At 49.8% G+C, this 26,335-nt stretch overlaps 1 long non-coding RNA gene across 2 annotated transcripts; it reads left to right on the forward strand.

Moving 5' to 3' along the window:
• Positions 1-711: 711 nt before the first annotated feature.
• LOC142467999 (uncharacterized) lies at positions 712-24,881 on the forward strand. 2 transcript variants are annotated; one of them, XR_012788555.1, is made up of 4 exons: positions 712-837; positions 6,315-6,513; positions 23,913-24,029; positions 24,667-24,871. It is a non-coding gene; the product is annotated as an uncharacterized LOC142467999 (long non-coding RNA). The 2 variants fall into 2 exon arrangements; XR_012788554.1 differs by lacking the exon at positions 712-837 and having other exon boundaries at positions 6,271-6,513; positions 24,667-24,881.
• The last annotated feature ends 1,454 nt before the right edge of the window (positions 24,882-26,335 follow it).

The raw sequence follows: 26,335 nt of genomic DNA on the forward strand, positions 1-26,335 counted from the left end.
GTTCAGCTCCGGAGACCCGCTTCACATCTACACTATGAATAAAAATGTATTTTAAATAATTTTTAATGTACCGATGTTTGCGCAGAGAGAGCAGCGGATCTCTCTCTGCTGCAAACACATCTCGCCAGGGGACGGCTTCTCGGCTTCAAAAACAACAGCTCGCAAACGCCCCCATGAGTTTTTACACGGCATTGCAGTATTGCAGACAGCGGGAATAAAATGCTTAAATCCAAGCAGCGAAAATAACGCAATTCACCCCGGGCGAAAACGACACAAAACCGCAAATAACCAGGATAATCTGAAATTCGCGGAGCTAGCCGAGTTAGAATAAAGGTTGTCGCCAGTGTTTTTTGATGTGTTCACATTTTTCAAAGAATAAATTATATTTTATTATATCTAAGCCTCGTTCAGTTCAACCCAGATATTTGGTGTTCATTATATCTTGTCATAAGCTACTGTAATAGTCAGGTTACTGATAAATTGTAGGAACAGTACATTACATGTGGAAGGGAGTGGTGCATCCAGAGAACCAGCAAAACAGCCAATGACATCACAGTCCAAAGTAGAACACCAAAGCTTTATTGAAGACACACAGTGGACACCACAGGCTGCAGCATATCCTCCTCCTCTGAGGAGGATGCTATGCTGCAGCCTGTTGTGTCCACTGTGTGTCTTCAATAAAGCTTTGGTGTTCTACTTTGGATTGTGACGTCATTGGGCTGTTTTGCTGTTGCTCTGGATGCACCACTCCATTCCACGTGACCTTTCTGCCGGGTGCACGCTGTGGAACTCACTGCTGAGGAACTATTAGGACCCAGGACAGATGAGCTGACAGGGGTAAGATTGCTGTTTTGCCCCTGAGCCCCAACCTTTATAGTGGTCTTTATTCATCCTCTCATTTCCCCACCAGCCCTGCACAACCAGTGCTACAATCAACTTTAGCCTAGGAGCGCATGACAGTTACCTATCTCTACAGTACATTACATGACCTGGACAAAAATAACCAATATAAACACATTCAACAACATACATACTGTATAAAATAATATAAATAATATATATATATTCATATGTAAACATATAATATAAAAGTAATAGTGATTCATGAATAATAATGACAATTATTTAAATAACATTTTATCTAAACAGATCATCAACTTTTTAGTTAATATACTGTCTATACTATTAAAACATGGTTAAAAATGACTGATTAATTAATATTTACAAACTATTTAAAAAAAAATTATATATACTATTATACTATTTAAATAAAAGCATATATATATATATATATATATATATATATATATACTTTTTTTACCCACCATAACCTTAATAGTGGTGGTGATTACCTACTCTTATCTCATTTGAGCAAATGTCAGCAAGCCAACCTCACACTGATGATACCCATCAAGGTTGAAACATGTCTGTGAGTGGGTTAACTGACTTTGCATCTCCCAAGTCCTTGCTTAAAAGCTGTGTTTAAAGCAGCATGCATTGGCTAAGAGTTGCTCATGTAATGTGAGCATGAGATAAAAAGTGGCACTGTGTGCTCATTTGCATGTTGTTTCCCAGAATCCCTTGCTGCAGTGGAAGTGCTGTTTGCTGGGTGATAATGGTGAAAGACAGGGTTGCAGACCTGTCTAAGACATGCAAATGAATATACAGGAAAATTTACAGTTGAGATATATATATATATATATATATATATATATATATATATATATATATATATATATACGGTAAACCCCATTATAGCGCGACCCGTTATAACGCGAATCGGTTATAACGCGGTTTTCACGTGGCTCCCGTTTTTTTTTTTTTTTTTAATTTAAAAAAAAAATGTTTTTTTTTTTTGCACACTGCACACACTGCACACACTGCACACACTGCACACACTGCACACACTGCACACACTCTCACTGCACACACTCTCACTGCACACACTCTCACTGCACACAATCTCACTGCACACACTCTCACTGCACACACTGCTCACACTGCTCACTGCACACACTGCTCACTGCACACACTGCTCACTGCTCACACTGCTCACTGCAAACACTGCTCACTGCACACACTGCTCATTGCACACACTGCTCACTGCTCACACTGCTCACTGCACACACTGCTCACTGCACACACTGCTCACTGCACACACTGCTCACTGCGCACACTGCTCACTGCACACTGCACACACTCTCCCTGCACACACTGCTCACTGCACACACTACTCACTGCACACACTCTCACTGCACACTGCACACACTCTCACTGCACACTGCACACACTCTCACTGCACACTGCACACACACACTGCACACACTCTCACTGCACACACACACTGCACACACTCTCACTGCACACACTCTCACTGCACACACTCTCACTGCACACACTCTCACTGCACACACTCTCAATGCACACACTCTCACTGCACACAATCTCACTGCACACATTGCTCACTGCACACACTCTCACTCACACACACACACACACATCCATATATACACACACACACACACACACACCCATATACACACACACACACACACACACACACACACACACACACACACACACACACACACACACACACACACACACACACACACACACACATACACATATACACCCATACACACACACACACACACCCATATACACACACACACACACACACCCATATACACACACACACTCTCTCACTCTACACAGACGGGGGGGGGGCGGAACAGAGGAAAGGCCGCGACGAGCACCACCACCCTCTCCCCCCCTCCTCCCGCGCAGGCAGCGGGAGCGCCGGGGACAGCGGTGGGGAGAAGAAACCCCCCGCTACCACCTCCATGCAGGCAGCGGGAGCACCGGGCATGTGGGGGGGATCAGAGGTAAGCAGGAACCCGAAGGACATCCCCGCTCCAATCTCCTGCCCCGCGGGCTGTCACACGGTGACAGGGGGAAGCGGGGACCGGAGTGACATCCCCGCTCCCATCTCCTGCCCCGCGGGCTGTCACGCGGTGAGAGGGGGAAGCGGGGACCGGAGGGACATCCCGCTTCCATCTCCTGCCCCGCGGGCTGTCACGCGGTGACAGGGGGAAGCGGGGACCGGAGGGACATCCCCGCTCCCATCTCCTGCCCCGCGGGTTGTCACGCGGTGACAGGGGGAAGCAGGGACCAGAGGGACATCCCCGCTCCCATCTCCTGCCCCGCGGGCTGTCACGTAGTGACAGGGGGAAGCGGGGACCGGAGGGTGGACCACTAGGACCGCGTTATAACGGGGTTTACCTGTATACACACACATACACACACACACACAAACATACACACACATAATTATGTACCGATTTAAAGAGTATTTCTTGTCCTTAAAATGACAGCCATGTCTTCTCACTGAGCTCATTATTTTCATATACAGTAATACAAATAGACTACTACTCCAAATGAATCAAAGCTATCCTAAATTCTAGCATCACAAACCAAATATATGATATACTGTATATACACACACATCTTAAATACCAAATTAATAATTACATGTGAAAATTTTCAATACCAAATTTGTACAATTACCCAAAATGTAGTATATCTTCATAAAAGTGAAACAAATATTAATTTACATTCTATTCTTAAATTGGTATCTTTATTTCACATGACACTAATTAATTAAGAAAATGTCTGTTGTCTCTTAAATAGCTTAAATACACCAAGATAATTCATCAATCAAAAGGTACATACCACATAAACATAGGAATTGACTACAATATATAAGGCCAATAATCCATATTCATATTATTACCCAAATTAACCAGTGAGAATTAACACTGATATTCCAAATCAACAGGGGACCACAAGTTCTCATTTGAGAAACGGGGCTAGTTCAATTAATTCATTTAGACCTCTGGGCGATTTACTTGCCAGGGAATAAATCCAAATCTGTTCCCTTTGGAGAAGGACATTTTCCCTATCACCTCTCCTAGGGTCTCTGGGAACAACTTCAATCCCTTGGAAGTTTAACTCATCAGCCTTCCCATCATGAAGAGTTAAAAAATGTTGGGCCAAGTTATGAATTGTTTTACCCCTTTCTAAATTTTGTCGGACATTCTTAATCCCAATGATGTGTTCACAAATTCGAACTTTCAAAGGTCTATGTAAGGTCCGGGGGAACACCTCTCACTAAGGGGGTTCCTCCCGTGACTTTGCTTACCCGACACGCTCAGGCTTTTTTCGTACAAGTTGTCAGAAAGAGAAGAGACAAAGGGTTAATAGAAAATGTCTACCCAGCCCACATGGGCTCCTAAATAAGACAAGCCAGATAGGCACCCACCCCTTGACAAGTAGTTCCTTCCCCCTCCCCTCCGCCCTGCCCCTCCTCACTCCCCCCGCTCTACCCCACCTCCCCCCCCTAAAAATGATAAGACACATGCAAAGACTGAAAGGGAACAACACATAAGCTCTGTGCAAAAAACTATATGCGATCCGCTCCCTGACAGATATTGGGAACAGAGCAACAATAAGGTGTCTAACGTAAACCTATCTCAGCCCACATAGAACCCGAACTAAGACAAACCAGATAGACATCCTTATCATGTCCAGAGACGACCCTCCCCCACCTCCCCTCCCCTCCCCCCCACTCTTGCCCATCTTTCCCTCCACCTCCCTCCCCCCATACCCCCACCCCCCCTTCCCCATCATCCCCTCCCAGCTCCCCCCCTTCCTCCCCCCCCAACCCCTACCCCTCCCACCCCCCGTCATGAAGAGGAATGATGCACCTCGATAGCGGAGAAGTGGAAAATAACATTTAGAGGAGACGGGGCTAAATCCGGGCCCAGAGTATCCAACAGGAGGGTTGATAAATATTGACCGCCCACAACATAACAATATAGACTATATAAGTGTTGACCGACAAAATAGAGGTCTTAAAAAAGGTTCTTTTTCTTCCAAAGGTTTATGTCAAGATGTTTAGAAATGTGTATAGGACACCACACTAAGTGGTCTCCCTAGCAGTGGTTTTAAGGAAGTTTTCACACAGAGGGTGTGGGACCCTCGTTCCTGTCTCCGACCGTGTTCTGAGTTCTGGAAGGATCTCTAGAGGTAATAAACCCCCGTACCTCTCTCGCCCACATGGGAGAGGCCTACTTTCTAGGGCCATCTGAAGGCCCAACGACCCCCACCCTTCCTAATGTGTCTCCCTTCCACAATACCAACCCTCCCCCACGCCCCCCCCACTCGCCTGCACAAACTCACCTGAGGCTCACAGGACTAGTAGCCCTCACCGTGGGAATACAGAGGGCCTCGGAGCTCAGAGCTCCGAAAAAAAAGCACGCCACAAAATGACAGACATAACATTAATCACGCTTAACGTTAAGGGTCTTAACTCAAATAAAAAAGGAAACCAGCGCTCCAGGAACTCAAAAAAACAAAAGGGGACATTGTTTTCCTGCAAGAAACACACTTTAACTCACCAGTTCCCCCAAATACATTCAAGAGCCTGTTCCCACAGGCTTTCTACGCATCCTCCCCGAGTAAAAAGAAAGGAGTAGCTATTCTAATAAGGAACAACGTCCCCTTCGCCCTAACTCACACTCAATCAGACCCAGAGGGAAGATTCCTGGTGCTCCGGGTAGTCTTATAATTGTCTCTGTCTCTGGGCAGTTGAGTAGGGAGTCATTCAACTTCCATTGGTAGGGATTGTTTTTATCAAAGGGTAGGGCGAGGGTCAGTTCCCGCCGTATACCAGGGGCCCTGCTGTATTTGCTTTTATTTAAATAGTATGGAAATATTTATTAATCAATCAATTTTTAATCATGTTTTAATAGTATAGACAGTATATTAACTAAAATGTTGATGATCTTTTATGATGTTTAGATTAAATGTTATTTAAATAATTATGTCATTATTATTCATGAATCACTATTATATATATATTATATAGTTACATATAATGTGGTTACGAATGTGTTTATATTGGTTGTTTTTGTCCAGGTCCTGTAATGTACTGTTCCTACAATTTATCAGTACCCTGACGCACTTTGTTATTGTACCATTTCTGTATGATAGAATGTATGAGTGGGCAAGGTTTGCTCTGAGACTATTTCGATTAAAATTTAATTTGGTAAAAAGAAATATATGGGAGGGAGGTATTTTATGCTAACCAAGCTGAAATAAAGCATATGTAGAGTTTTTAGATTGTAATGGGGCAGTGCCGCCTTATCTTCTGTAATGAAGGCTATAAATACCGGGGTTGGTATTACCCACCCCAGATCACGCTGAAGCCGCTTGCTAATGTTTCATTTCCTTGTGCACTCGCAATAAAGATTCATGGATTCTCACCGAACACATCTGCAGTTCTTAGTGCCACTGGGGTACCCCTGAGAAGGCAGCGGTCACAGCAGTAAACAGGACTGGGCTTTATAAGGCAGAACTTGGAAGAATAGTGATACAGAGCACAGACTCAGAGACTCAAGATGAAAGCAGCTGTTATTTTGCTCATGCTGTGTGCATTCCTCATACATGGTGAGTATAGCAGCTTTGTATAATAGGGATGCAATTATTTGAAGCAGTATATTACAATTATTACTGTAGAGAGCTTCCATAAGAATGATAACCAATGTGAATTAATTTTTTTATTAGTGACTGATAAAAAATTAAGATATTTGATGTATGTTAGGGGAGTATTGAGGTTGTTGGGGGCACAGGTGGTGGGTGTGTTGTGTATTGCAATGTTTATTGGGGACAATTGTAATTTTTTTATTAGTGACTGATAAATTAACTTTGATCACTGCAATTTTAGAATAGTGAAACCATCCTCATATGACCATTATTGTTTCCATATTCCTTATTTAATTTGAATCATTACATTACTGTAAATTGTAGTATTAGAAAATTTGATTAAGAGAGATTGATTAGCACAAAATGTATATTACCATATGTCAATTTAGACAAGCCATGACACTATAAAGGTGTAATCCCATGTAGTGTAGCTGGCCTAAAACAAAGCATTAAATCTTAATATATATTTCTCAAACCATTGTATGCATATCTCCCTGTCTGTACTGTGTTCCCTGTCCCTAGCGGCAATCACATTGGACCTTTCGCCTGTCACTCCGCCTCAGGCCAATGAGATGGCTCCCTTGGGCCGCCCGCCCCTGCAACCTCTCATTGGCCTGAGGCGGAGTGACGGGCCAAAACACACACACACACACACACGCACATGCACACGCACACGCACACGCACACGCACACACACACACACACACACACACACCCCTCCCACCCACGTAAGTCACCTCGCGCCTCAGGCCAGGCCCCAGGCCCACACAGGGTGCTTCCTGCCGCCGCCTGCACCGCACATCGGGGGACCAAGTGGTCGCCCGGGGGGTACGGGGGGCGAGCCCCGCCAGGCCCCAGGCCCACACAGGGCGCTTCCTGCCGCCGCCTGCACCGCACATCGGGGGACCAAGCGGTCGCCCGGGGGGAACGGGGGGGCGAGCCCCGCCAGGGCCCCAGGCCCACAATGGGCGCCACGGGGAATGGGGGGGGTGAGTCATGGGGAACGGGGGGGGCGAGCCCCGAGTCACGGGGAATGGGGGGGCAAGCCCCGAGTCACGGGGAACGGGGGGGGGCGAAGAGCGAGTCACTGGGAACAGGGGGGGGGGGGGTGAAGAGCGAGTCACGGGGAATGGGGGGGGGGCAAAGAGCGAGTCACGGGGAACGGGGGGGGGGGCGATGAGCGAGTCACGGGGAACCAAGAAGGGGGAGCGGCCAGCCGCCGAGCCAGCGGAGGGGGGTGGATGCCCGGGGTGGGTGGTGGATGCCCGGGGAGGGGGGTGGATGCCTGGAGGAGGGGCATGCGGATACATAAATTATGACTATACATATGCCCCCTGCTCTCCAGCCCCCCCAACTCCCCTTTCCCCCACCCCCCATCCCCTTTCCCCCACCCCCCACTCCCCTTTCCCCCACTCCCCTTTCCCCCACCCCCCACTCCCCTTTCCCCCACCCCCCCACTCCCCTTTCCCCCACCCCCACTCCCCTTTCCCCCACCCCCACTCCCCTTTCCCCCACCCCCCACGCCCCTTCCCCCCCCACTCCCCTTCCCCCCCACTCCCCTTCCCCCCCACTCCCCTTTCCCCTCCACCCACTCCCCTTCCTGCCACTACCCTTCCCCCTCCCCCCACTCCCCTCCCCCCCACTCCCCCTTCCCCCCACTCCCTTTCCCCTCCACTCCCCTCCCCCCCACTTCCCTCCCCCCCACTCCCCTTCCCCCCCACTCCCCTCCCCCCTACTCCCCTCCCCCCACTCCCCCACTCCCCTTTCCCCTCCCCCCACTCCCCTTCCCTTCCCTCCCCACTCCCCTTCCCCCCCACTCCCCTTCCCTTCCCTCACCACTCCCCTTCCCCCCCAATCCCCTTCCCCCCCACTCCCTTTCCCCCCCACTCCCCTCCCCCCCACTTCCTCCCCTACTCCCCTACCCCCCCACTCCCCCCCCCCACTCCCTTCCCCCCCACTCCCCTCCCCCCCACTCCCTCCCCCCACTCCCCCCCTACTCCCCTCCCCCCACTCCCCTCCCCCCACTCCCCTTCCCCTCCCCCCACTCCCCCTTCCCTCCCCACCCCTTCCCCCCCACTCCCCTTCCCCCACTCCCCCTCCCCCCACTCCCCTTCCCCCCCAATCCCCTTCCCCCCATACTCCCTTTCCCCCCACTCCCCTCCCCCCCACTTCCCTCCCCCCACTCCCTTCCCCCCCACTCCCCTCCCCCCACTCCCTTTCCCCCCCACTCCCCTCCCCCTTACTCCCCTCCCCACACTCCCCTCCCCCCATTCCCCTTTCCCCTCCCCCCACTCCCCTTCCCTTCCCTCCCCACTCCCCTTCCTCCCCACTCCCCTTCCCCCCACTCCCCTTCCCCCCCACTCCCCTTCCCCCCCACTCCCCTTTCCCCACCCCCCACCCCCCACTCCCCTTTCCCCCACTCCCCTTTCCCCCACTCCCCTTTCCCCCACCCTCTACACCCCACTCCCCCACCCCCACTCCTCTTCCCCCTCCCTCCACTCCCCTTCCCACTCTCCTTCCCACTCCCCTTCCCCCCCACTCCCCTTTCCACTCCCCCCACTCCCCTTCCTCCCCCCTTCCCTTCGCCCCCACTCCCCTTCCCCCCCACTCCCCTTCCCCCCCACTCCCCTTTCCCCCCACTCCACTCCCCCCCACTCCCCTTTCCCCACCCCCCATTCCCCTTTCCCCCACCCACTCCCCCACCCACTCCCCCACCCCCCCTCCCCTATCCCACACCCAACTCCCCTTTCCCACACCCCACTCCCCTTTCCCCCACTCCACTTTCACCCACTCCCCTTTCCCCCACTCCCCTTTCCCCCACCCCTACTCCCCTTTCCCCACTCCCCTTTCCCCCACCCCCACTCCCCTTTCCCCCACCCCCTGCTCCCTTTTGCCCCACCCCCCACTCCCCTTTGACCCACCCCCCACTCCCGTTTTCCCCACCCCCACTCCCCTTTCCCCCACTCCCCTTTCCCCCACCCCCCACTCCCCTTTCCCCCACCCCCTTCCCCCCACCCCCACTCCCCTTTCCCACCACCCTCTCCCCTTACTCCCACTCCCCCTTTCCCCCACTCCCCTTTCCCCACCCCAACTCCCCTTTCCCCACTCCCCTTTCCCCTACCCCCCACTCCCCTTTCCCCCACTCCCCTTTCCCCCACCCCCCAATCCCCTTTCCCCCACCCCCCATTCCCCTTTTTCCCACCCCACACTCCCCTTTTTCCCACCACCCACTCCCCGTTGCCCCACCCCCCACTCCCCGTTGCCCCACCCCCCACTCCCCTTTGCCCCACCCCCCACTCCACTTTGCCCCACCCCCCACACCCCTTTCCCGAACTCCCCCTTTCCCCCACCCCCCACTCCCCTTCCCCACCCCCATCCCCCCCACCCCCCACTCCCCAATCCCCCACCCCCCACACACCTTCCCCCCACCCCCAATCCCCACTCCCCCACCCCTCACACCCCATTCCCCACCCCACACTCCCCATTCCCCACCCCACACTCCCCCTTCCCCAACCCCCCACTCCCCTTCCCCCCACCCCCTTCCCCCACCCCCACTCCTTTCCCCCCACCCCCCACTCCCTTTCCCACCCCACTCCCCTTTCACCCACACCCCACTCCCCTTCTCCCCCCCCCCCACCCCTTTCCCCCACCCCCCACTCCCCTTTCCCCCACCCCCACTCATCTTTTCCCCACCCCCACTCCCCTTTCCCCCACCCCCCACTCCCCCTTCCCACACTCCCCTTCCCACATTCCCCTTCCCCCACCCCCACTCCCCCACCCCCACTCCCTTTCCCCACTCTCCTTTCCCCTACCCCCCACCACCTTTCCCCCACTCCCCTTCCCCACACCCCCCCTCCCCATCCCCCACCCCCCACTCCCCTTCCCCCACCCCCCACTCCCCTTTCCCCAACCCCCACTCCCCTTTTCCCCACCCCCCCACTCCCATTTCCCCCACTCCCCTTTCCCACACTCCCCTTTCCCACACTCACCTTTCCCCCACCTCCCTTTCCCCACTCCCCTTCCCCTACCCCCCCACTCCCCTTTCCCCCACCCCCCTTCCCCCACTCCCCTTTCCCCACCCCCACTCCCCTTTCCCCCACCCCCCACTCCCCTTTCCCCCACTCCCCTTTCCCCCACCCCCACTCCCCTTTCCCCCACTCCCTTTCCCCCACTCCCCTTTCCCACCCCCACTTCCCTTTCCCCCACCCCCACTCCCCTTTCCCCCACTCCCCTTTCCCCCACTCCCCTTTCCCTCACGCCCACTCCCATTTCCCCCACCCCCACTCCCCTTTCCCCCACTCCCCTTTCCCACCCCCCACTCCCCTTTCTCCCACCCCCACTCCCCTTTCCCCACCCCCCACTCCCCTTTCCCCCACCCCCCACTCCCCTTTTCCCCACCCCCCACTCCCCTTTCCCCCACCCCCCACTCCCCTTTCCCACACTCCCCTTTCCCATACTCCCCTTTCCCCCACCCCCACTCCCCTTCTCCCCACTCCCCTTTCCCACCCCCCACTCCCCTTTCTCCCACCCCCCACTCCCTTTTCTCCCACCCCCACTCCCCTTTCCCCCACCCCCCACTCCCCTTTTCCCCACCCCCCACTCCCCTTTCCCACACTCCCCTTTCCCCCACTCCCCTTTCCCCACTCCCCTTTCCCCTACCCCCACTCCCCTTTCCCCCACTCCCCTTTCCCCCACCCCCCACTCCCCTTTCCCCCACCCCCCACTCCCCTTTCCCCCACCCCCCACACCCCTTTCCCCCACCCCCACTCCCCTTTTCCCCACCCCCACTCCCCTTTTCCCCACCCCCCACTCCTCTTTCCCCACCCCCCACTCCCTTTCCCACACTCCCCTTTCCCACACTCCCCTTTCCCCCACCCCCTCTCCCCTTTCCCCACTCCCATTTCCCCTACCCCCCACTCCCCTTTCCCCCACTCCCCTTTCCCCCACCCCCCACTCCCCTTTCCCCACCCCCCACTCCCCCTTTCCCCCACCCCCCACTCCCCTTTCCCCCACTCCCCTTTCCCCCACTCCCCGTTCCCCCACCCCCACTCCCCTTTCCCCCACTCCCCTTTCCCACCCCCACTTCCTTTCCCCACCCCCCACTCCCCTTTCCCCCACCCCCACTCCCCTTTCCACCCCCACTCCCCTTTCCCACCCCCACTCCCCTTTCTCCCACCCCCACTCCCCTTTCCCCCACCCCCACTCCCCTTTCCCCCACCCCCCACTCCCCTTTTCCCCACCCCCCACTCCCCTTTCCCCCACCCCCCACTCCCCTACCCCCCACTCCCCTTTCCCCCACTCCCCTTTCCCCACTCCCCACTCCCCTTTCCCCCACCCCCCACTCCCCTTTCCCCCACCCCCACTCCCTTTTCCCCCACTCCCCTTTCCCCCACTCCCCTTTCCCCCACCCCCACTCCCCTTTCCCCCACTCCCCTTTCCCACCCCCCACTTCCCTTTCTCCCACCCCCCACTCCCCTTTCCCCCACTACACTTTCCCCCCTCCCCTTTCCCCTACTCCCCTTTCCCCCACTCCCCTTTCCCCTACTCCCCTTTCCCCCACTCTCCTTTCCACCACTCCCCTTTCCCCCACTCCCTTTTCCCCCACTCCCCTTTCCCCGAATCCCTACTGCCCCACCCACACTCCCCTTTCCCCCACCCCCCACTCTTCTTTCCCCCACCCCCCACTCCCCTTTCCCCCACTCCCCTTTCCCCCACTCCCCTTTCCCCCACTCCCATTTCCCCCACTCCCCTTTCCCCCACCCCCACTCTTCTGTTCCCCACCCCCACTCCCCTTTCCCCCACTCCCATTTCCCCCACTCCCCTTTCCCCCACCCCCACTCCCTTTTCCCCTGTAACACTTGCATGGAGATTCTGTATCTCCATGCACGGCTGTTACAGGCGATCGTGCATTAAGAATATACATTTTAATAATAATGTACATGAGCAGGGGGTCTCCGGAGCTGAACCGCGTTACTTTCAGGTCTGGGGACCCCCTACTTCATGAGATACAGGTCCCGTTATTGGGTGCCGGTATCCCCTGTACTTTTAAAGCTTCTGAGTCACGCGACTGGGGTATTTAAATTCTGCAGGGATAACGAGTCCTGAAGTAGGGGGTCCCCGAGGCTGATTCCAATGTGGTTCAGCTCAGGAGACCCCCTGCACATCTACACTACTTTCAAAACACACACAACAATAAACAATAACTCATTACCGTAGCGGATAGCCGCTATGGTAAAAAATCTGCATTAATGTCATTTTTATTAATAGTGTGCGGGAGCAGGGGGTCCCCTGAGCTGAACCGCATTGATTTCTAGCTCAGAGACACCCTGCGTCCTGAGCTAAAGTCCTCGGTATGGGGCATGGGATGCCAGTGTCGCCGCCATTTGAATACTGTCCAAGACGCGACATGGTCGCTATAAAGATGGCAGCGACACTGGCACCGATGTCCCATACCGGGGCCTGTAACTCGAGAAGCAGGGTGTCCCTGAGGCAGAAATCAAAGCAGTTCAGCTCAGGAGACCACCTGCTCCCGCACACTATTACTAAAAATACATTAGAGCATCTTCATTACCTTAGCGGATAGCCGCTAAGGTAATGAAGGGGTTAAGGCAAAATAGCATGTTTATTGGGGACAATTGCCCCCAATAAACATTGCAATACACAACACACATACCCTGTACCCCCAACAACCCCTATACCCCCAAACATACATATATAGCTTAATGTTGGGGGGATGCATAGGAATGATACTATAGGCTGGCGGTGGCCCTCGGGTGGTCTTTCTGTGCCACCCAAAAATAATTTAAAAATACCTCCTTACTTTTAAACAAATACACCCCCCCACCCCCCAACACATACACTACACTACACTAATGTGCAAAATTATTACTATCCACATATGGATAATAATGCACTTGCACATTTAAAATACATTCATCACAATAAATAAAATAAAGACATCTTGCACTCATCCTTCTTTCCCGGCTGCCATGATGAAGGCCATCCTCATCTTCATCACTGCCCATGCCCTCCGGTGCAGCAAAACATACACAAGAATAAAAAGAGCCAATGTTATGTCCTTGTCACGGGAGACTCCTGTGGCGGGTAGGATCTCGGTGGCCGGAGCAGCAGGAGCGTAGCAGGGGTCACAATCAGAGGGTCCGAGGCAGGCGGCAGACAGCGCAGTCAGGTAACAAGCAGAAGTCGGCAACGAGGAGACTGGAACAGAACAGGGGAGCAGGAACAGGTCTGGGAGCAGGGACTGAGACCGAGTAGCAGGGACTGAGACCGGGGAGCAGGGACTGAGACCAGGGAACAAACAGGGACAAGCCAGATTACCAGCAAGGGCCTTTACTAAGAACAGAATCAAATACAGGATAGGTACAGGAACAGATCAGGATCAGAGACAGAAGCATGTGCATAGGAGTCTGACTCAAAACAAAGGCAATTGAACAACCAGGAAGCAGAAGCTATAAAGGACAGAGACAGGAGCAACAAGAAGACAGACAGACAGACAGACAGATTAACACCAGAGCACATAGAAGGAAGCAGCACACTCGGTGGACAAAGAAGAACTATGGCTAGCCTGCGGCTGAATTCACAGGCGAAATACCTCCCCCCCTCCCCCACCCCCCACACCCTCGCCCCCCAACGCCCCATTCTCCCCCCCCTCCCGCCCCGCCCCCCCTCTCCCCCCTCTCCCACCCTCCCCCCCTCTCCCCCCCTGCTTCCCCAAACTCCCCCTACCACTACCTTCCTCCCTTCCCCCCCCTCCCCCCGTCTATGAAAGACGCCCCTCTTACTCAGCCGTGGAGCACGCCCAGGTGGAATCACCCTGGATCTCACCTGCCCTGCAGGAACCAAAGAGACGTTGGGTCTCCCCCGGCGCTATATAGGAGTTGATATATGCCTAGGTGATCTAACAATGCACACATTATGCTCGCCTGAAATATGACACATTGCATGAATTGTACCTGCTGAAGAATACACATGCAAAATACCTCACCACCTCCCACCCCCACCCCCCTCCCGCCCCCCCCTATCCTCCCTCCCCCAATTCCTCTCCCCCCCCAACCCACCTCCCCCCCCTGCCTCCCCCAACCCCCCCCAAGCCCCCCCCTCCCCCCTACCGCCCCCCAGTCCACTCCCCTAACCCAGTAATCAATCTCCCCCCCCCACCCCCTCCTCCCCCATCCACGGATCACCTCCCTGTCGAGACACATGTGACTATCGCCGCTCCAAGGAAGCTTAGGAGTGGGCTGCTTTGGTTCAGTATTGCATGTAACCAGCCTGTCTAGCCTTATATACACACGGCCTATCTACTACTACGAGGTACAATGTTGGTATTGAAAGCCATGCTTATGATATGTCAGAACTGTTCTCCCCCCCTTCTACCCCTTGTCTCCCCCCCTAACCCCCTCTTTCCCCCCCATATCACCCCCCTTTTTCCTCCCACACCCTCCCCCAATCCCTCCCCTCCACCTCCTCCCCCCTTCTATCCCTTCTTTTCACCCCAAGGATCACACCACGGAGGGGACGCACCCGAACCTCACCGCCCCAGGAGGGCCCAAGAGACCACAGGTTCATTCTACCCTTATAGACACCTAACCGAGCGGTCAAGGTACACATTAGGAGCGCCTGATATACAGTATAGAAGCCAAGTACACTTTAATCGGACTCTTCCCAGAAGGGGTCCTCTTCCCAGCCTACCCCTGAATCCCCCACCCACTCGCCTCCCCCCTACCGCCCACCCTCAGTACTGAGCCGCCCAACGCCTGCTCTCTCCCCCTCCAACCCCCCACATTGCCCATGCAGGAGAGAAACCCAATTATCTGGGACACCCATGGTCTAGAGGTCGTGGCTGTAACTCCCAATAGCTAAGGGTCTCTACTCGGCCCAACCTTACTGGAGACAGTCGTCAGACCCGCCCCCTAGGGTCTTAAACCACCCCAACCGGTCTATAGACCAGATCGGTTTCAAACTTTACAGACCCCAATAGGGTCTACCTTCCTTCCTCTCTTCCTCCGCTGATCCTATCCCAGCGGTTCCCCTCCTACCCTACCCCCCGCCCCATTTGGCTGTCCAGCTACCATCTTAACTCAGAGTTTACAAATAGTCAACGTCCATTCCAAACAGAATGTCCCACCAACAAGCTCTAAGGTTTATTTCTCTAAATGTCAAGGGTCTCCACAACACCAGAAAAAGACGCCTGGCCCTACAGGAGCTTAAGAGGTTGGGGGGCGATGTGGTTTTCCTCCAGGAGACACACTTCACATCTCAGGAGCCGCCCAAAACATTCCAGCATGTGTATCCGATGAGCTACTTTGCCTCATATAGTAGTAAACACAGAGGGGTCGCCATTCTGATCCGTCAGGGCACCCCATTTAATCTTACTAAAATCCAGGCAGATCCAGAGGGAAGATTTATTGTGGTCTACGGTTCGCTCTCGGGCTCGGCAATCGCCCTTATTAACCTATATGCCCCAAACGAGAACCAGACTGATTTCTTAAAAATAGTTCTGGCAGAAATTGACCCCCAATACCTATCATCGCTACTTATTGCAGGCGATCTAAATATGGCTCTCAACCCTAAAGAAGATAAATCAAGCCTCCCAGGGCGACAACACTCTACCCAGTCACAAAGACTGGGGGAAAAATTCAAGGACATAATGGGGGACTTTTCACTTTTAGACATTTGGAGAACACAACACCAGGGGCAAAGGGATTATACCTTTTACTCGGCCCCTCACCAGACATATTCTCATATAGACTACTTTCTTTCTACCAAGAACATCCTAGAAGCCGCCCTAGATACTGACATCGGCCCAATCACGTGGTCAGATCATGCTCCTATCACCCTGACCCTATCCATTCCATTCGTGAAAACAACCTCATATTCCTGGAGACTGAACGACTCCCTACTGAATCACTCGGAGACAGTACGGGAGATCAAAAAATCCCTTAAGGAATATTTCCGGATAAATATAGGCATTGTTGCCTCTCCAGCGAGCCTGTGGGAAGCCCATAAGGCGACAATCAGAGGACATTTCATCTCGATTGCCTCCCATCGGAAAAAAACTAAACTTAAACAAACCAAAGAGCTAACTGACAAAATAATAAGCTTAGAACAACAGCATAAAAATAATCCTTCCCGGAAAATTTATAAACAGTTGACTTCTGCCAGAAGCGACTTAAGAATAATTCAAATGGACAATGTCGAAAAAGCTCTTAAATGGACGGGTCAGAGGTATTAAGATAAAGGGAACAAGGCCGACAGACTTCTTGCAAGCAAGTTACGAGGCATACACAAAAGATCGCAAATTACGGCGATTCGGAATACTGCTGGGGAGCTCCTACAGCACCGACAATGTTTATTCGACTAAAAACCGCACGTCTGGATGCGTGGCGGCAGCGTGGAGAAGCGTTGGGAAGTGGCTCGTTCGCGTGACGTCGGTGACGTCACAGTGACGTGCGCGCCCGGCTTCCCCGGCTTCCCCGGCTTCCCCGGCTTCCCCGGCTTCCCCGACTCCCCTGAAGGTTTGAAATGAGGTAAGCGGGGGAGCGGGGATGCAGAGGGGCACAGCAGGAGCCGCTAGGGGGTCGGGAAGGTATTTAAATTGCGCGCGGATTGGAGGGGGGGGAAACGGAGGGGACGCGGCTGGATGCGGCTGGCGCACTGACTATTCTCAGCACCAGCCGGAGTAAGTCCCGGTCAACCGGCGGCTTTTGCTTCAATAAACATTGTCGGTACTGTATATAATGAAAAAAAAATTGCAGAGGAATTCACTAAATTTTACTCTAAATTATATAACCTAAGGGCTCACTCTGCTAGCCCAGACCCGAAGGAGCTATCGGCTACCATTTACTATCTAGCTGATTGCGACCTCCCCTCATTAACAGAGGAGGAAATCCTTCTCCTGAACGCCACAATAACGGCGGAAGAACTAGAATGGGCCGTCAAGGCCTCCAAAATTTCTAAAGCACCGGGCCCTGATGGTTTCACGAATGCCTACTACAAGAAGTTTCTCCCCATTCTGTCCACCCACCTTTTACAGTTGTTCAACTCATTTTTAGAAGGATGTCCTATCCCATCTTCAATGTCGTCCGCCAATTTGGCCATCATCCTCAAAGAAGGGAAGGACCCCACACAATGCGGTAGCTATAGACCAATCTCACTGTTGAACAATGATCTAAAACTATATAGTAAAATACTGGCGAACAGACTTAATCCAATTCTCCCAAGACTAGTACACATGGACCAGGTCGGGTTTGTCCTGGGCCGCCAGGCCTCAGACAATACCCGTAAAATCATTAACTTAGTTGACCATGCCCACCTTACAGACTCACAAGCAATGTTACTAAGCTTAGACGCAGAGAAGGCATTTGACAGAATTGACTGGCTGTTCCTAGACCAAACATTAAAAAAATTCGGATTCAGGGACTCCTTTCTCGTGGATGTCCAGGCGCTCTACCAAACTCCGTCCGCCTCAGTTAGACTATCGGGTGGAGGAGCGGAACAAATTCACATTCGAAATGGTACCCGACAGGGTTGCCCCCTCTCCCCTCTCCTTTTCGCTCTCACAATTGAACCACTGGCGGCCAAAATAAGACAAAACCCAAACATCCAGGGTATACCTATGGCCACTGAACAATACAAAATTTCCCTATTCGCTGACGATATTATCCTGACCTTGACCAGACCCCTAACTTCCCTCCCCAACCTCCAGATGGAACTGACGGAGTTTGGAAAGGTATCAGGGTATAAAATAAACAGCGACAAATCTGAGGCCCTAAATCTTAGTCTTCCCGACCCCACAGTCAAACTCCTTAAGCTAAATTTCAGCTACCGATGGTGCCCCTCGTGCATTAAGTATCTGGGAATTAATGTATCTAGGCACTATCGGGACCTATATAGGGATAACTACCCGAAACTATGGGAACAGATCAAAAGGGATCTAGATCGGTGGGAAGGTTATCAGATCTCATGGATTGGGAGGATGATCTCTACCAAAATGAATATACTCCCAAGATTTTTGTACCTATTCCAGACGCTCCCAATCCAGGTCCCGGCCGCCGATCTAAAATATATACAGAATAGACTACTCCACTTCATTTGGCAGGGTAAGAGGCCCAGGGTCGCCAGATCAGTCCTGATGACCATGAGATCCAGAGGAGGGATGGGGGTGCCTGACCTATATAAATTCTATCTAGCCGCTCAGCTCAGGCAGGTAGTAATGTGGAACTCAGACCCGACCCGATGTTGCTGGGTGGGAATGGAAACTCGGTATGCCAAACTGCCTTCTCTGCAAGCCTGCCTCTGGAGCCTGAACAGAGGAGATGGCCACTTACACAATCTTAAGCTGCAGGCCTCACGATTCACTTGGGACACCTGGTCCAGATGCAAACTTAAATTTAACCTCTCATCTACACACTCACAACTCACCCCCCTCGTTAATAACCCTAAATTCCCTCCAGGATGCGGATCTAAGCTGTTCGCCCACTTTCACACACGGGGTATAGAGGCGATTGCCGACGTACTGAGCCTAGGGAAGCTCCTGAGCTACCAAGAAATGAGGAACAAATTTAAAATTACAGAATTGGACACCTTAAATATCTACAAATTAGAAATTTTGTTAGAGCTACGTGCCCTCATCCAGAATACCCCGCTCTCACTACGTTTGAACATCTGTGTGAGGACCAGTCTTACCAGAAGGGACTTATCTCGGACATATACAATATCCTAATGCGCTCAACGTCCCCGACACAGCACGACTATATGCTGCGATGGTCAGCTGATCTAAACGTTAATATAGAAAGAGAGACATGGGAGGAAATCTGGCAGGCAGCCTCAGAAACTTCCCTTTGCACCACAATTAAGGAAAACATCTACAAAATTATGTTTGGCTGGTATCTTACCCCAGCACGATTAAACCAGATCTACCCTCTGGCATCAGACCAATGTTGGAGAGGCTGTGGTCATAGAGGGGACATGGCCCACATCTGGTGGACCTGTCCAGAAATTGTGAAATACTGGGCCAGGGTCCAAATTCTTATAAAAGAGGTCACCGACCTAGAAATTCCTATTGAACCACTGACCTTCCTGTTGGCTGCACCCATGCCGAATATAGTTCGGCCCACCAGGAAATTAATATCCTTCATTCTCACTGTGGCGAGATGCTGTATTGCGGCCTCCTGGAGGAAAACAACTACGCCAGCACTCAATACGATAAAAACAAGGATTGGGGAAGTAATGACTATGGAACGGCTCACAGCCAACATCAGACAAAAAACCCCGGCCTTTGAGGATATCTGGGAACCCTGGTTCCACTTTACCAGAGCGCCCCGACCAATCCAGGGGGGTGGGAGGCTAACTCCCCCTCCATAAGAAAAAACTCACACGAATCTCACCAGAAACTCCCTAACAGCCAAATGGGACGACAATACCCTCCCCTCCCCAACCCCCTCCCCCCCCCCTCACACCCCCTCATCTACCCCACCACCCTCCCTCTTTACCTTCTCTCTAGAAATGCACCCCCCCTCTTTCCTGGACAACTTAGGTTGCCTTTCTTTCCCGCCCCCTTTCAAAAAATATGTTTTAGAAAATGTTAGGCTACGAAATATGTCAGAAATGTTGTATTTTCTAAAAATGCCTAATAAAAACATTGAAAAAAAATAAAATAGTTTACTTGTTTGGAGGTATTTGTATTTTGCTTGCAATGATATTGTTAACATTCATTTGCAGAATGTATATGGTGCATAGATTTTATGCATCATATATACAATGTAAATGCAATGTATTGATTGCAATGTGAGGTTTTTCATTGGCATTTGATGATTTAGATTGTAAGATCAGTTAGGATTATTAAAGGAAATTCATTATAATGTAGTGTGTCTGTATGGAGAAGTGTTATTTGTAGTACAGTATGGTTTTGATAACCCTTCTACATTTATTTGTATATTGGTTCATCATGTGTGTGTATATACTGTATATATATATATATATATATATATATATATATATATATATATATATATATATATATATATATATATATATAAATATATATATATATATATATATATATATATATATATATATATATATATATATATATATATATATATCTGTGTGTGTGTATATATATATATATATATTTATATTTATTTATATATAAATATATATATATATATATATATATATATATATATATATATATATATATAAATATATACAGTATATACACACACACGATGAACCAATATACAAATACATGTAGAAGGGTTATCAAAACCATACTGTACTACAAATAATACTTCTCCATACAGACACACTACATTATAATGAATTTCCTTTAATAATCCTAACTGATCTTACAATCTAAATCATCAAATGCCAATGAAAAACCTCACATTGCAATCAATACATTGCATTTACATTGTATATATGATGCATAAAATCTATGCACCATATACATTCTGCAAATGAATATTGGTTCATCATGTGTGTGTATATACTGTATATATATATATATATATATATATATATATATATATATATATATATATATATATATATATATAGTTGCATGATGAAGCCACTGTACAAATTCATGGGTGAAGGGTGGGTATCGGGCCAGTGTGGCTTAACCCCTTAATTACCTTTGCGGTTATTATCCGATAAGGTGTTTAAGGGGTTCATTGATATCTGAATGTACTTGCAATGTATTGGCTTTGTATTTGCTATGTATTTTGTGGGCAAGACAAGGATGTTGCTGGCGACGGAGACTTCTTATTGATGAGGTCAGTAGTACTTTATTTATTTGAATATGCTAGTTAATGTTTTTAATAATGGGCAATTAATCTATTATCCATATCTGGATAATAGTTATTTTGCACATTATTGTACTGTAGGTGTTGGGGGGGGGGGGGTGTATGTATTGAATGTATAGGCCAGGTTTATTTTTTTTACATTCAGGGTTTGTTCCGTGGTTCTGCGTGGAACCTCTGGAGACCACCTGCGGGTCTCCTCGGGTATCTCACGGGTATCAGGCTGGTGGTTCCACGGGTGACACATGCGGGGATGAAGCGGTGGCCTCACATCTGTGGGGGCACCGCGGACCCATAGTCTGCGGGGATGAAGTGGTGGCCTCACATCTGTGGGGGCACCGCCGACCCATAGGTGCGGGGATGAAGATGTGCGGTCCCACTTCTGTGGGGGCACCGCGGACCCGTAGTGAGCACTCGTGAGTTCCCCAGACCCCCGTGGGAACCACCCGAGGTCCCGCAGACACCTGTGGGTCTGACCCGGGGCTCCCAGACATCCTTGGGCCTACCGTGGGGAACCAAGTGTGGCCCACGGTGACCCAAGGAGACCACCTGGGGTCCATGGTGCTGGCGGGACCCACCAGCAGGCCTCCAGAACCTGTTTGAAAAGGGCTGCTGGTACCCTGTAGGTCTGTCAGGTGCCCCGCCAGCCCACCGGGGACTCGCGTGGGGCTGCGTTATGAACCCTGTTTGTAAAAGGATAAGTCTTGTATTTATGGGGGGGCACAGGGGGTGGGTAATGTATTTAATAAATATAATGATGCTTATTGTGGGGCTGTGTATTGTTTTTATTGTGGGTACGGGGGGTGGGGTATTTTCCCCAACGGTATGTGGTTAGGCCTCCCTTGTGGGTAGTGGGTGAGGGTGGTTAGGCCTCACGGGGTGGGGGGTAAGTGTGGGAGGGTATGTAGGCGTCCCGAGTGGTGGGTGAGGGTGGGTTAACCCATTAATGACTGTAGCGGTTAATAACCGCTATGGTGATTAAGGGGTTAGGGGACATTACTTTGTATGTTTTAATTTTTGTGTCTGTTTTGCAGCAGCGGAGGGGGCATGAACAGGATGGGGGGTGGGGGGGGGCAACGGTATGTGGGTAGGCATCCCTTGTGGGTAGTGGGTGAGGGTGGTTAGGCCATTGGCAGTGAGGCGCTGCATTATATGCACATCGGGATCCCCCTCCACCTCCCCACATTTACATAAACTGCACTCACAGGAACACAGGCAGGGAGATTTAACAGACAAATTAGGGGGAGGGGGCCTTACACAGATTACAGTCAAGGAGGTGGGTTTATAACCAAAAGGGAACAGTTACTGTATGTTAAAAATATGTATTTAATGTATTTATTGTTTTTGTATTTTAAATACACAGGGGGTGTAAATTTCCCCAATAAACATGCTATTCTGCATTAACCCTTCATTGCCTTAGCGGCTATCAGCAATGGTAATGAAGCAGCATTTCTGTATTTTAATAATTATGAGCAGGAGCAGGGGGTCCCCTGAGCTGAACTGCATTGATTTGTGGCTGAGGGAACCCCCTGCTCACTGTACAATATTATTAAAAATACATTCATGCTGCTTCGTTACCATAGCACAAAGCCGCAAAGGTAAGGAATGATTGTTTATTGATATGGGTGTTTTATTCATACTGTAGATGTGCAGAGGGTCTCCGGAGCGGAACCGCTTTGGTTTTAGGTCCGGGGACCCCCTGCTTCCCGAGATACAGGCCCCTTAGGGGGTGCCGATATCCCTCTGCTTTGTTTAAATTCCGCGGTCACGTGATCGGGACCTTTAAATGCAGAGGGATACCGGCACCCCATAAAGGGGCCTGTATCTCGGGAAGCAGGGGGTCCCCGCACCTGAAACCAATGCGGTTCAGCTCCGGAGACCCCCTGCACATGTACACTAGGAGTAAAAATGTATTTTAATTAATTTTTAATGTGCCGATGTTTGCGCAGAGAGAGCAGCGGATCTCTCTCTGCTTCAAACACATCTCGCCAGGGGACGGCTTCTCGACTTCAAAGACAACAGCTCGCAAACGCCCCCATGAGTTTTTACACGGCATTGCAGTATTGCAGACAGTGAGAAAAAAATGCTTAAATCACAGCCGCGAAAATAACGCAATTCATCCCGGGCGAAAACGACACAAAACCGCACATAACCGGGATAATCTGAAATTCGCGGAGCTAACCGAGTTAGAATAAAGGCGACCGCCACTGTATTTACTGTAGATAAGGTAGGCTGTTAAGTGTTTGAAGCCAGGGGACAGTGTCAAAGAAAGGTGGGGAGGGAAAGGGATGCTGGGGGGGAGAGAAAGTGTGGATAAGAACTGGACTAACACGGCTATTTTCTGCTATATATATATATATATATATATATATATATATATATATATATATATATATATATAAAATCAAAAGTGTATAGGTTTGATGCTGGCAAAAATGCACAATGTAATTGAATTAAATGTTATCTCGATACATGTACCTGTTGGGCTTTCAGTCAATACTGTGTTCTCTCAGGATTCAATTGCTGTTTTATTTGCAGCGGATGCATTGCTGTGTCGTAAATGGGAGTGCAATGGAGACGACCCGTGCAAAACCGGATTTGAATTCTGCCGTTTTGGTGACAATTGTTTTATTATGAAGACGCATTACCCCAAGTGTAAGTTACTTGAAATAACAAGTGATCCTAAAATAGTGTCATTGTTTATCAACAACCAATCCATAAGTGTCGAAGAACCTTTAAATGATGTATTACAAGCAGAAAGAAAGAGGCAGAGGTAACACTTTACAAAGCATTAAGGAAATCTCACCTGCTGGGCCCAGTTCTGGAAGCCTCATCTCCAAAATACTGAATTCAGATGTTCTAAATGAACGTATCAGATATGGTGCAGGATTTACTTTTAAACCGCAATCCACCCATAAGTGCAATTTTAGTTTTTACCGGTAGCTGAATGGAACTATAGGGATCTCTCGGTAAATGTATTGCTCCAGATTTATTCAAGGAAAAGCTCCCATAGTTTTTTGGGGATTCCTTTTGTTTAATGAAAATAATGATAATAAAACCGAAAGGCTGTGTTTTTTACTCTAGTTTTGCCCGACTGATGGCAGCCGGAACACTTAAGTAAATAAACCATTATGTGTCTTCCAGCGCTGGAAGGAACCTCAGGGCATAACAAAGTTTAGTAAATATGTGATTTTTTAAAATATGAGAACCCGCAAATGTAATGACTCCCTCTCTGTTATAATGTTAAGTTGTTATACTATACCTGTCAATAAATGACATCTTTTTATTTTAGTTAATTTTCAAGCTGGATGCATTACTAAGACAGCCTGCTGGAAAATGATGAGTGTGACACCTTCAACTCGATGCTGCGAAAGGGATTTGTGTAACACCGAGAAAGGGAAAGTGCCAAATTCTCCTGTATATGATAGATATGGGCAGACAATGTTGGCCAAGTGATTCCTATCTACTGTCACATTTTGAAATCTAAATTTCATTGCTTTAAAAAAGAAAATCAATAAATCTAAATTACTGAAATATTTAATTTTTTCTGTATTTGTCTTTATTCTTTTTCTCTTGCCATTAATAATATAAATGTAATAAGTATTGCTAACAGCGTATGTAATATTTCTAAAAATAGTATAAATTATTCTTTTTTAGCTAAACTCATACTGTTACAAATTCCATTGTATATTTGATAAACATGGGAATAATATTTCCGTACAAGAATAAGTGTTAGATACATAAAAATACACATTTAATGGGAAAAAATTATTGAAACCCAGCAAACACGTTATATATATATATATAAAATAAAAAAGGTATCACCGAATATTGAAGAACTCATTTATTCTGCACTATCGCAACTGGACTAACACGGCTATTTTCTGCTATATATATATATATATATATATATATATATATATAGTGAATAAATGAGAACAAGGCACTCCGTCAGGCAGATATAGGTGGGTGCTAATCCTATATAAATCAAATAGGCTATACGATACCGTGTAAGCAGATATCAGAGGCAGCACTCCAGTAGATAGTCAAAAAAAGATATTTAATGTGACATATAAACCAACGTTTCGGTCCTCCACACGGGACCTTTCTCAAGGTGATGAACTGCACTGCTGCCAGCCTGGTTCACTTCCGCGTCACGTGCTCCGGCTCCAATTCTCGCGAGACTTCGACCACCAATGACGTCACAGCGCTATCTCCACTCCGTTCTGCAGCGCGTCTCACTCTGCTCGGTTTGCGATGCCTGCAATCACTGCAGGGTCTGCCCTACGCGTTTCTCCTCTAGGGCTTCCTCAGGGGCACAATTGATTGATTGGCAGCAGTGCAGTGGACCGGACACCTTACTCTATGAGTGTGAGAAACTCAATTCAAACTCTCAACTGCTTGAAATTATTTCACACCATGTGAGTGAGATACCGTTTGTTATTTTTTAGATAGTTTTAACAATAAAAGGTTTTACACTATTTTTGTTCCATTGTCCCTCTTCCCCTCCCCCCCCCCCCTTCCCTCCCTGGTGAGCTTTATCCCATGTAAAGGAGACACGTAGCTGCAGATGAAAAGGTGACCCCTGAAGCAAGCAGCATACGTGGAGAGTCTGAGATCCATGCAAACAGCAAAGAAATACCAGCAGCAGTGTTCCTGAATCCCAGTGGTGGATTAAAGGCTTTTATTTGGCTGATTAAGTGTAAGTGTATATCTTACCACCTTAACTCTGAAATTAACAGACATACTGCCCTATGATATTTTTCTCCTTGTCTTTTTCCTGGCTTATTTGCGCCTAGGTCACATCTCTTCTACATTATCCATTGCGGCAAGTGTGGAGCCGCAGACCTAATTGGCTGCATTCAAGCAAGAATAGATTGTAAGGTATAACACCTCCTGTTTGACTGATTGGCAAGGGGTAGTTAATATATATTTTTATTACTACAACCCCACTAAGTGTT

Source organism: Ascaphus truei, chromosome 17, assembly GCF_040206685.1.
Source record: "Ascaphus truei isolate aAscTru1 chromosome 17, aAscTru1.hap1, whole genome shotgun sequence".
Taxonomy (NCBI): Eukaryota; Metazoa; Chordata; class Amphibia; order Anura; family Ascaphidae; genus Ascaphus; species Ascaphus truei.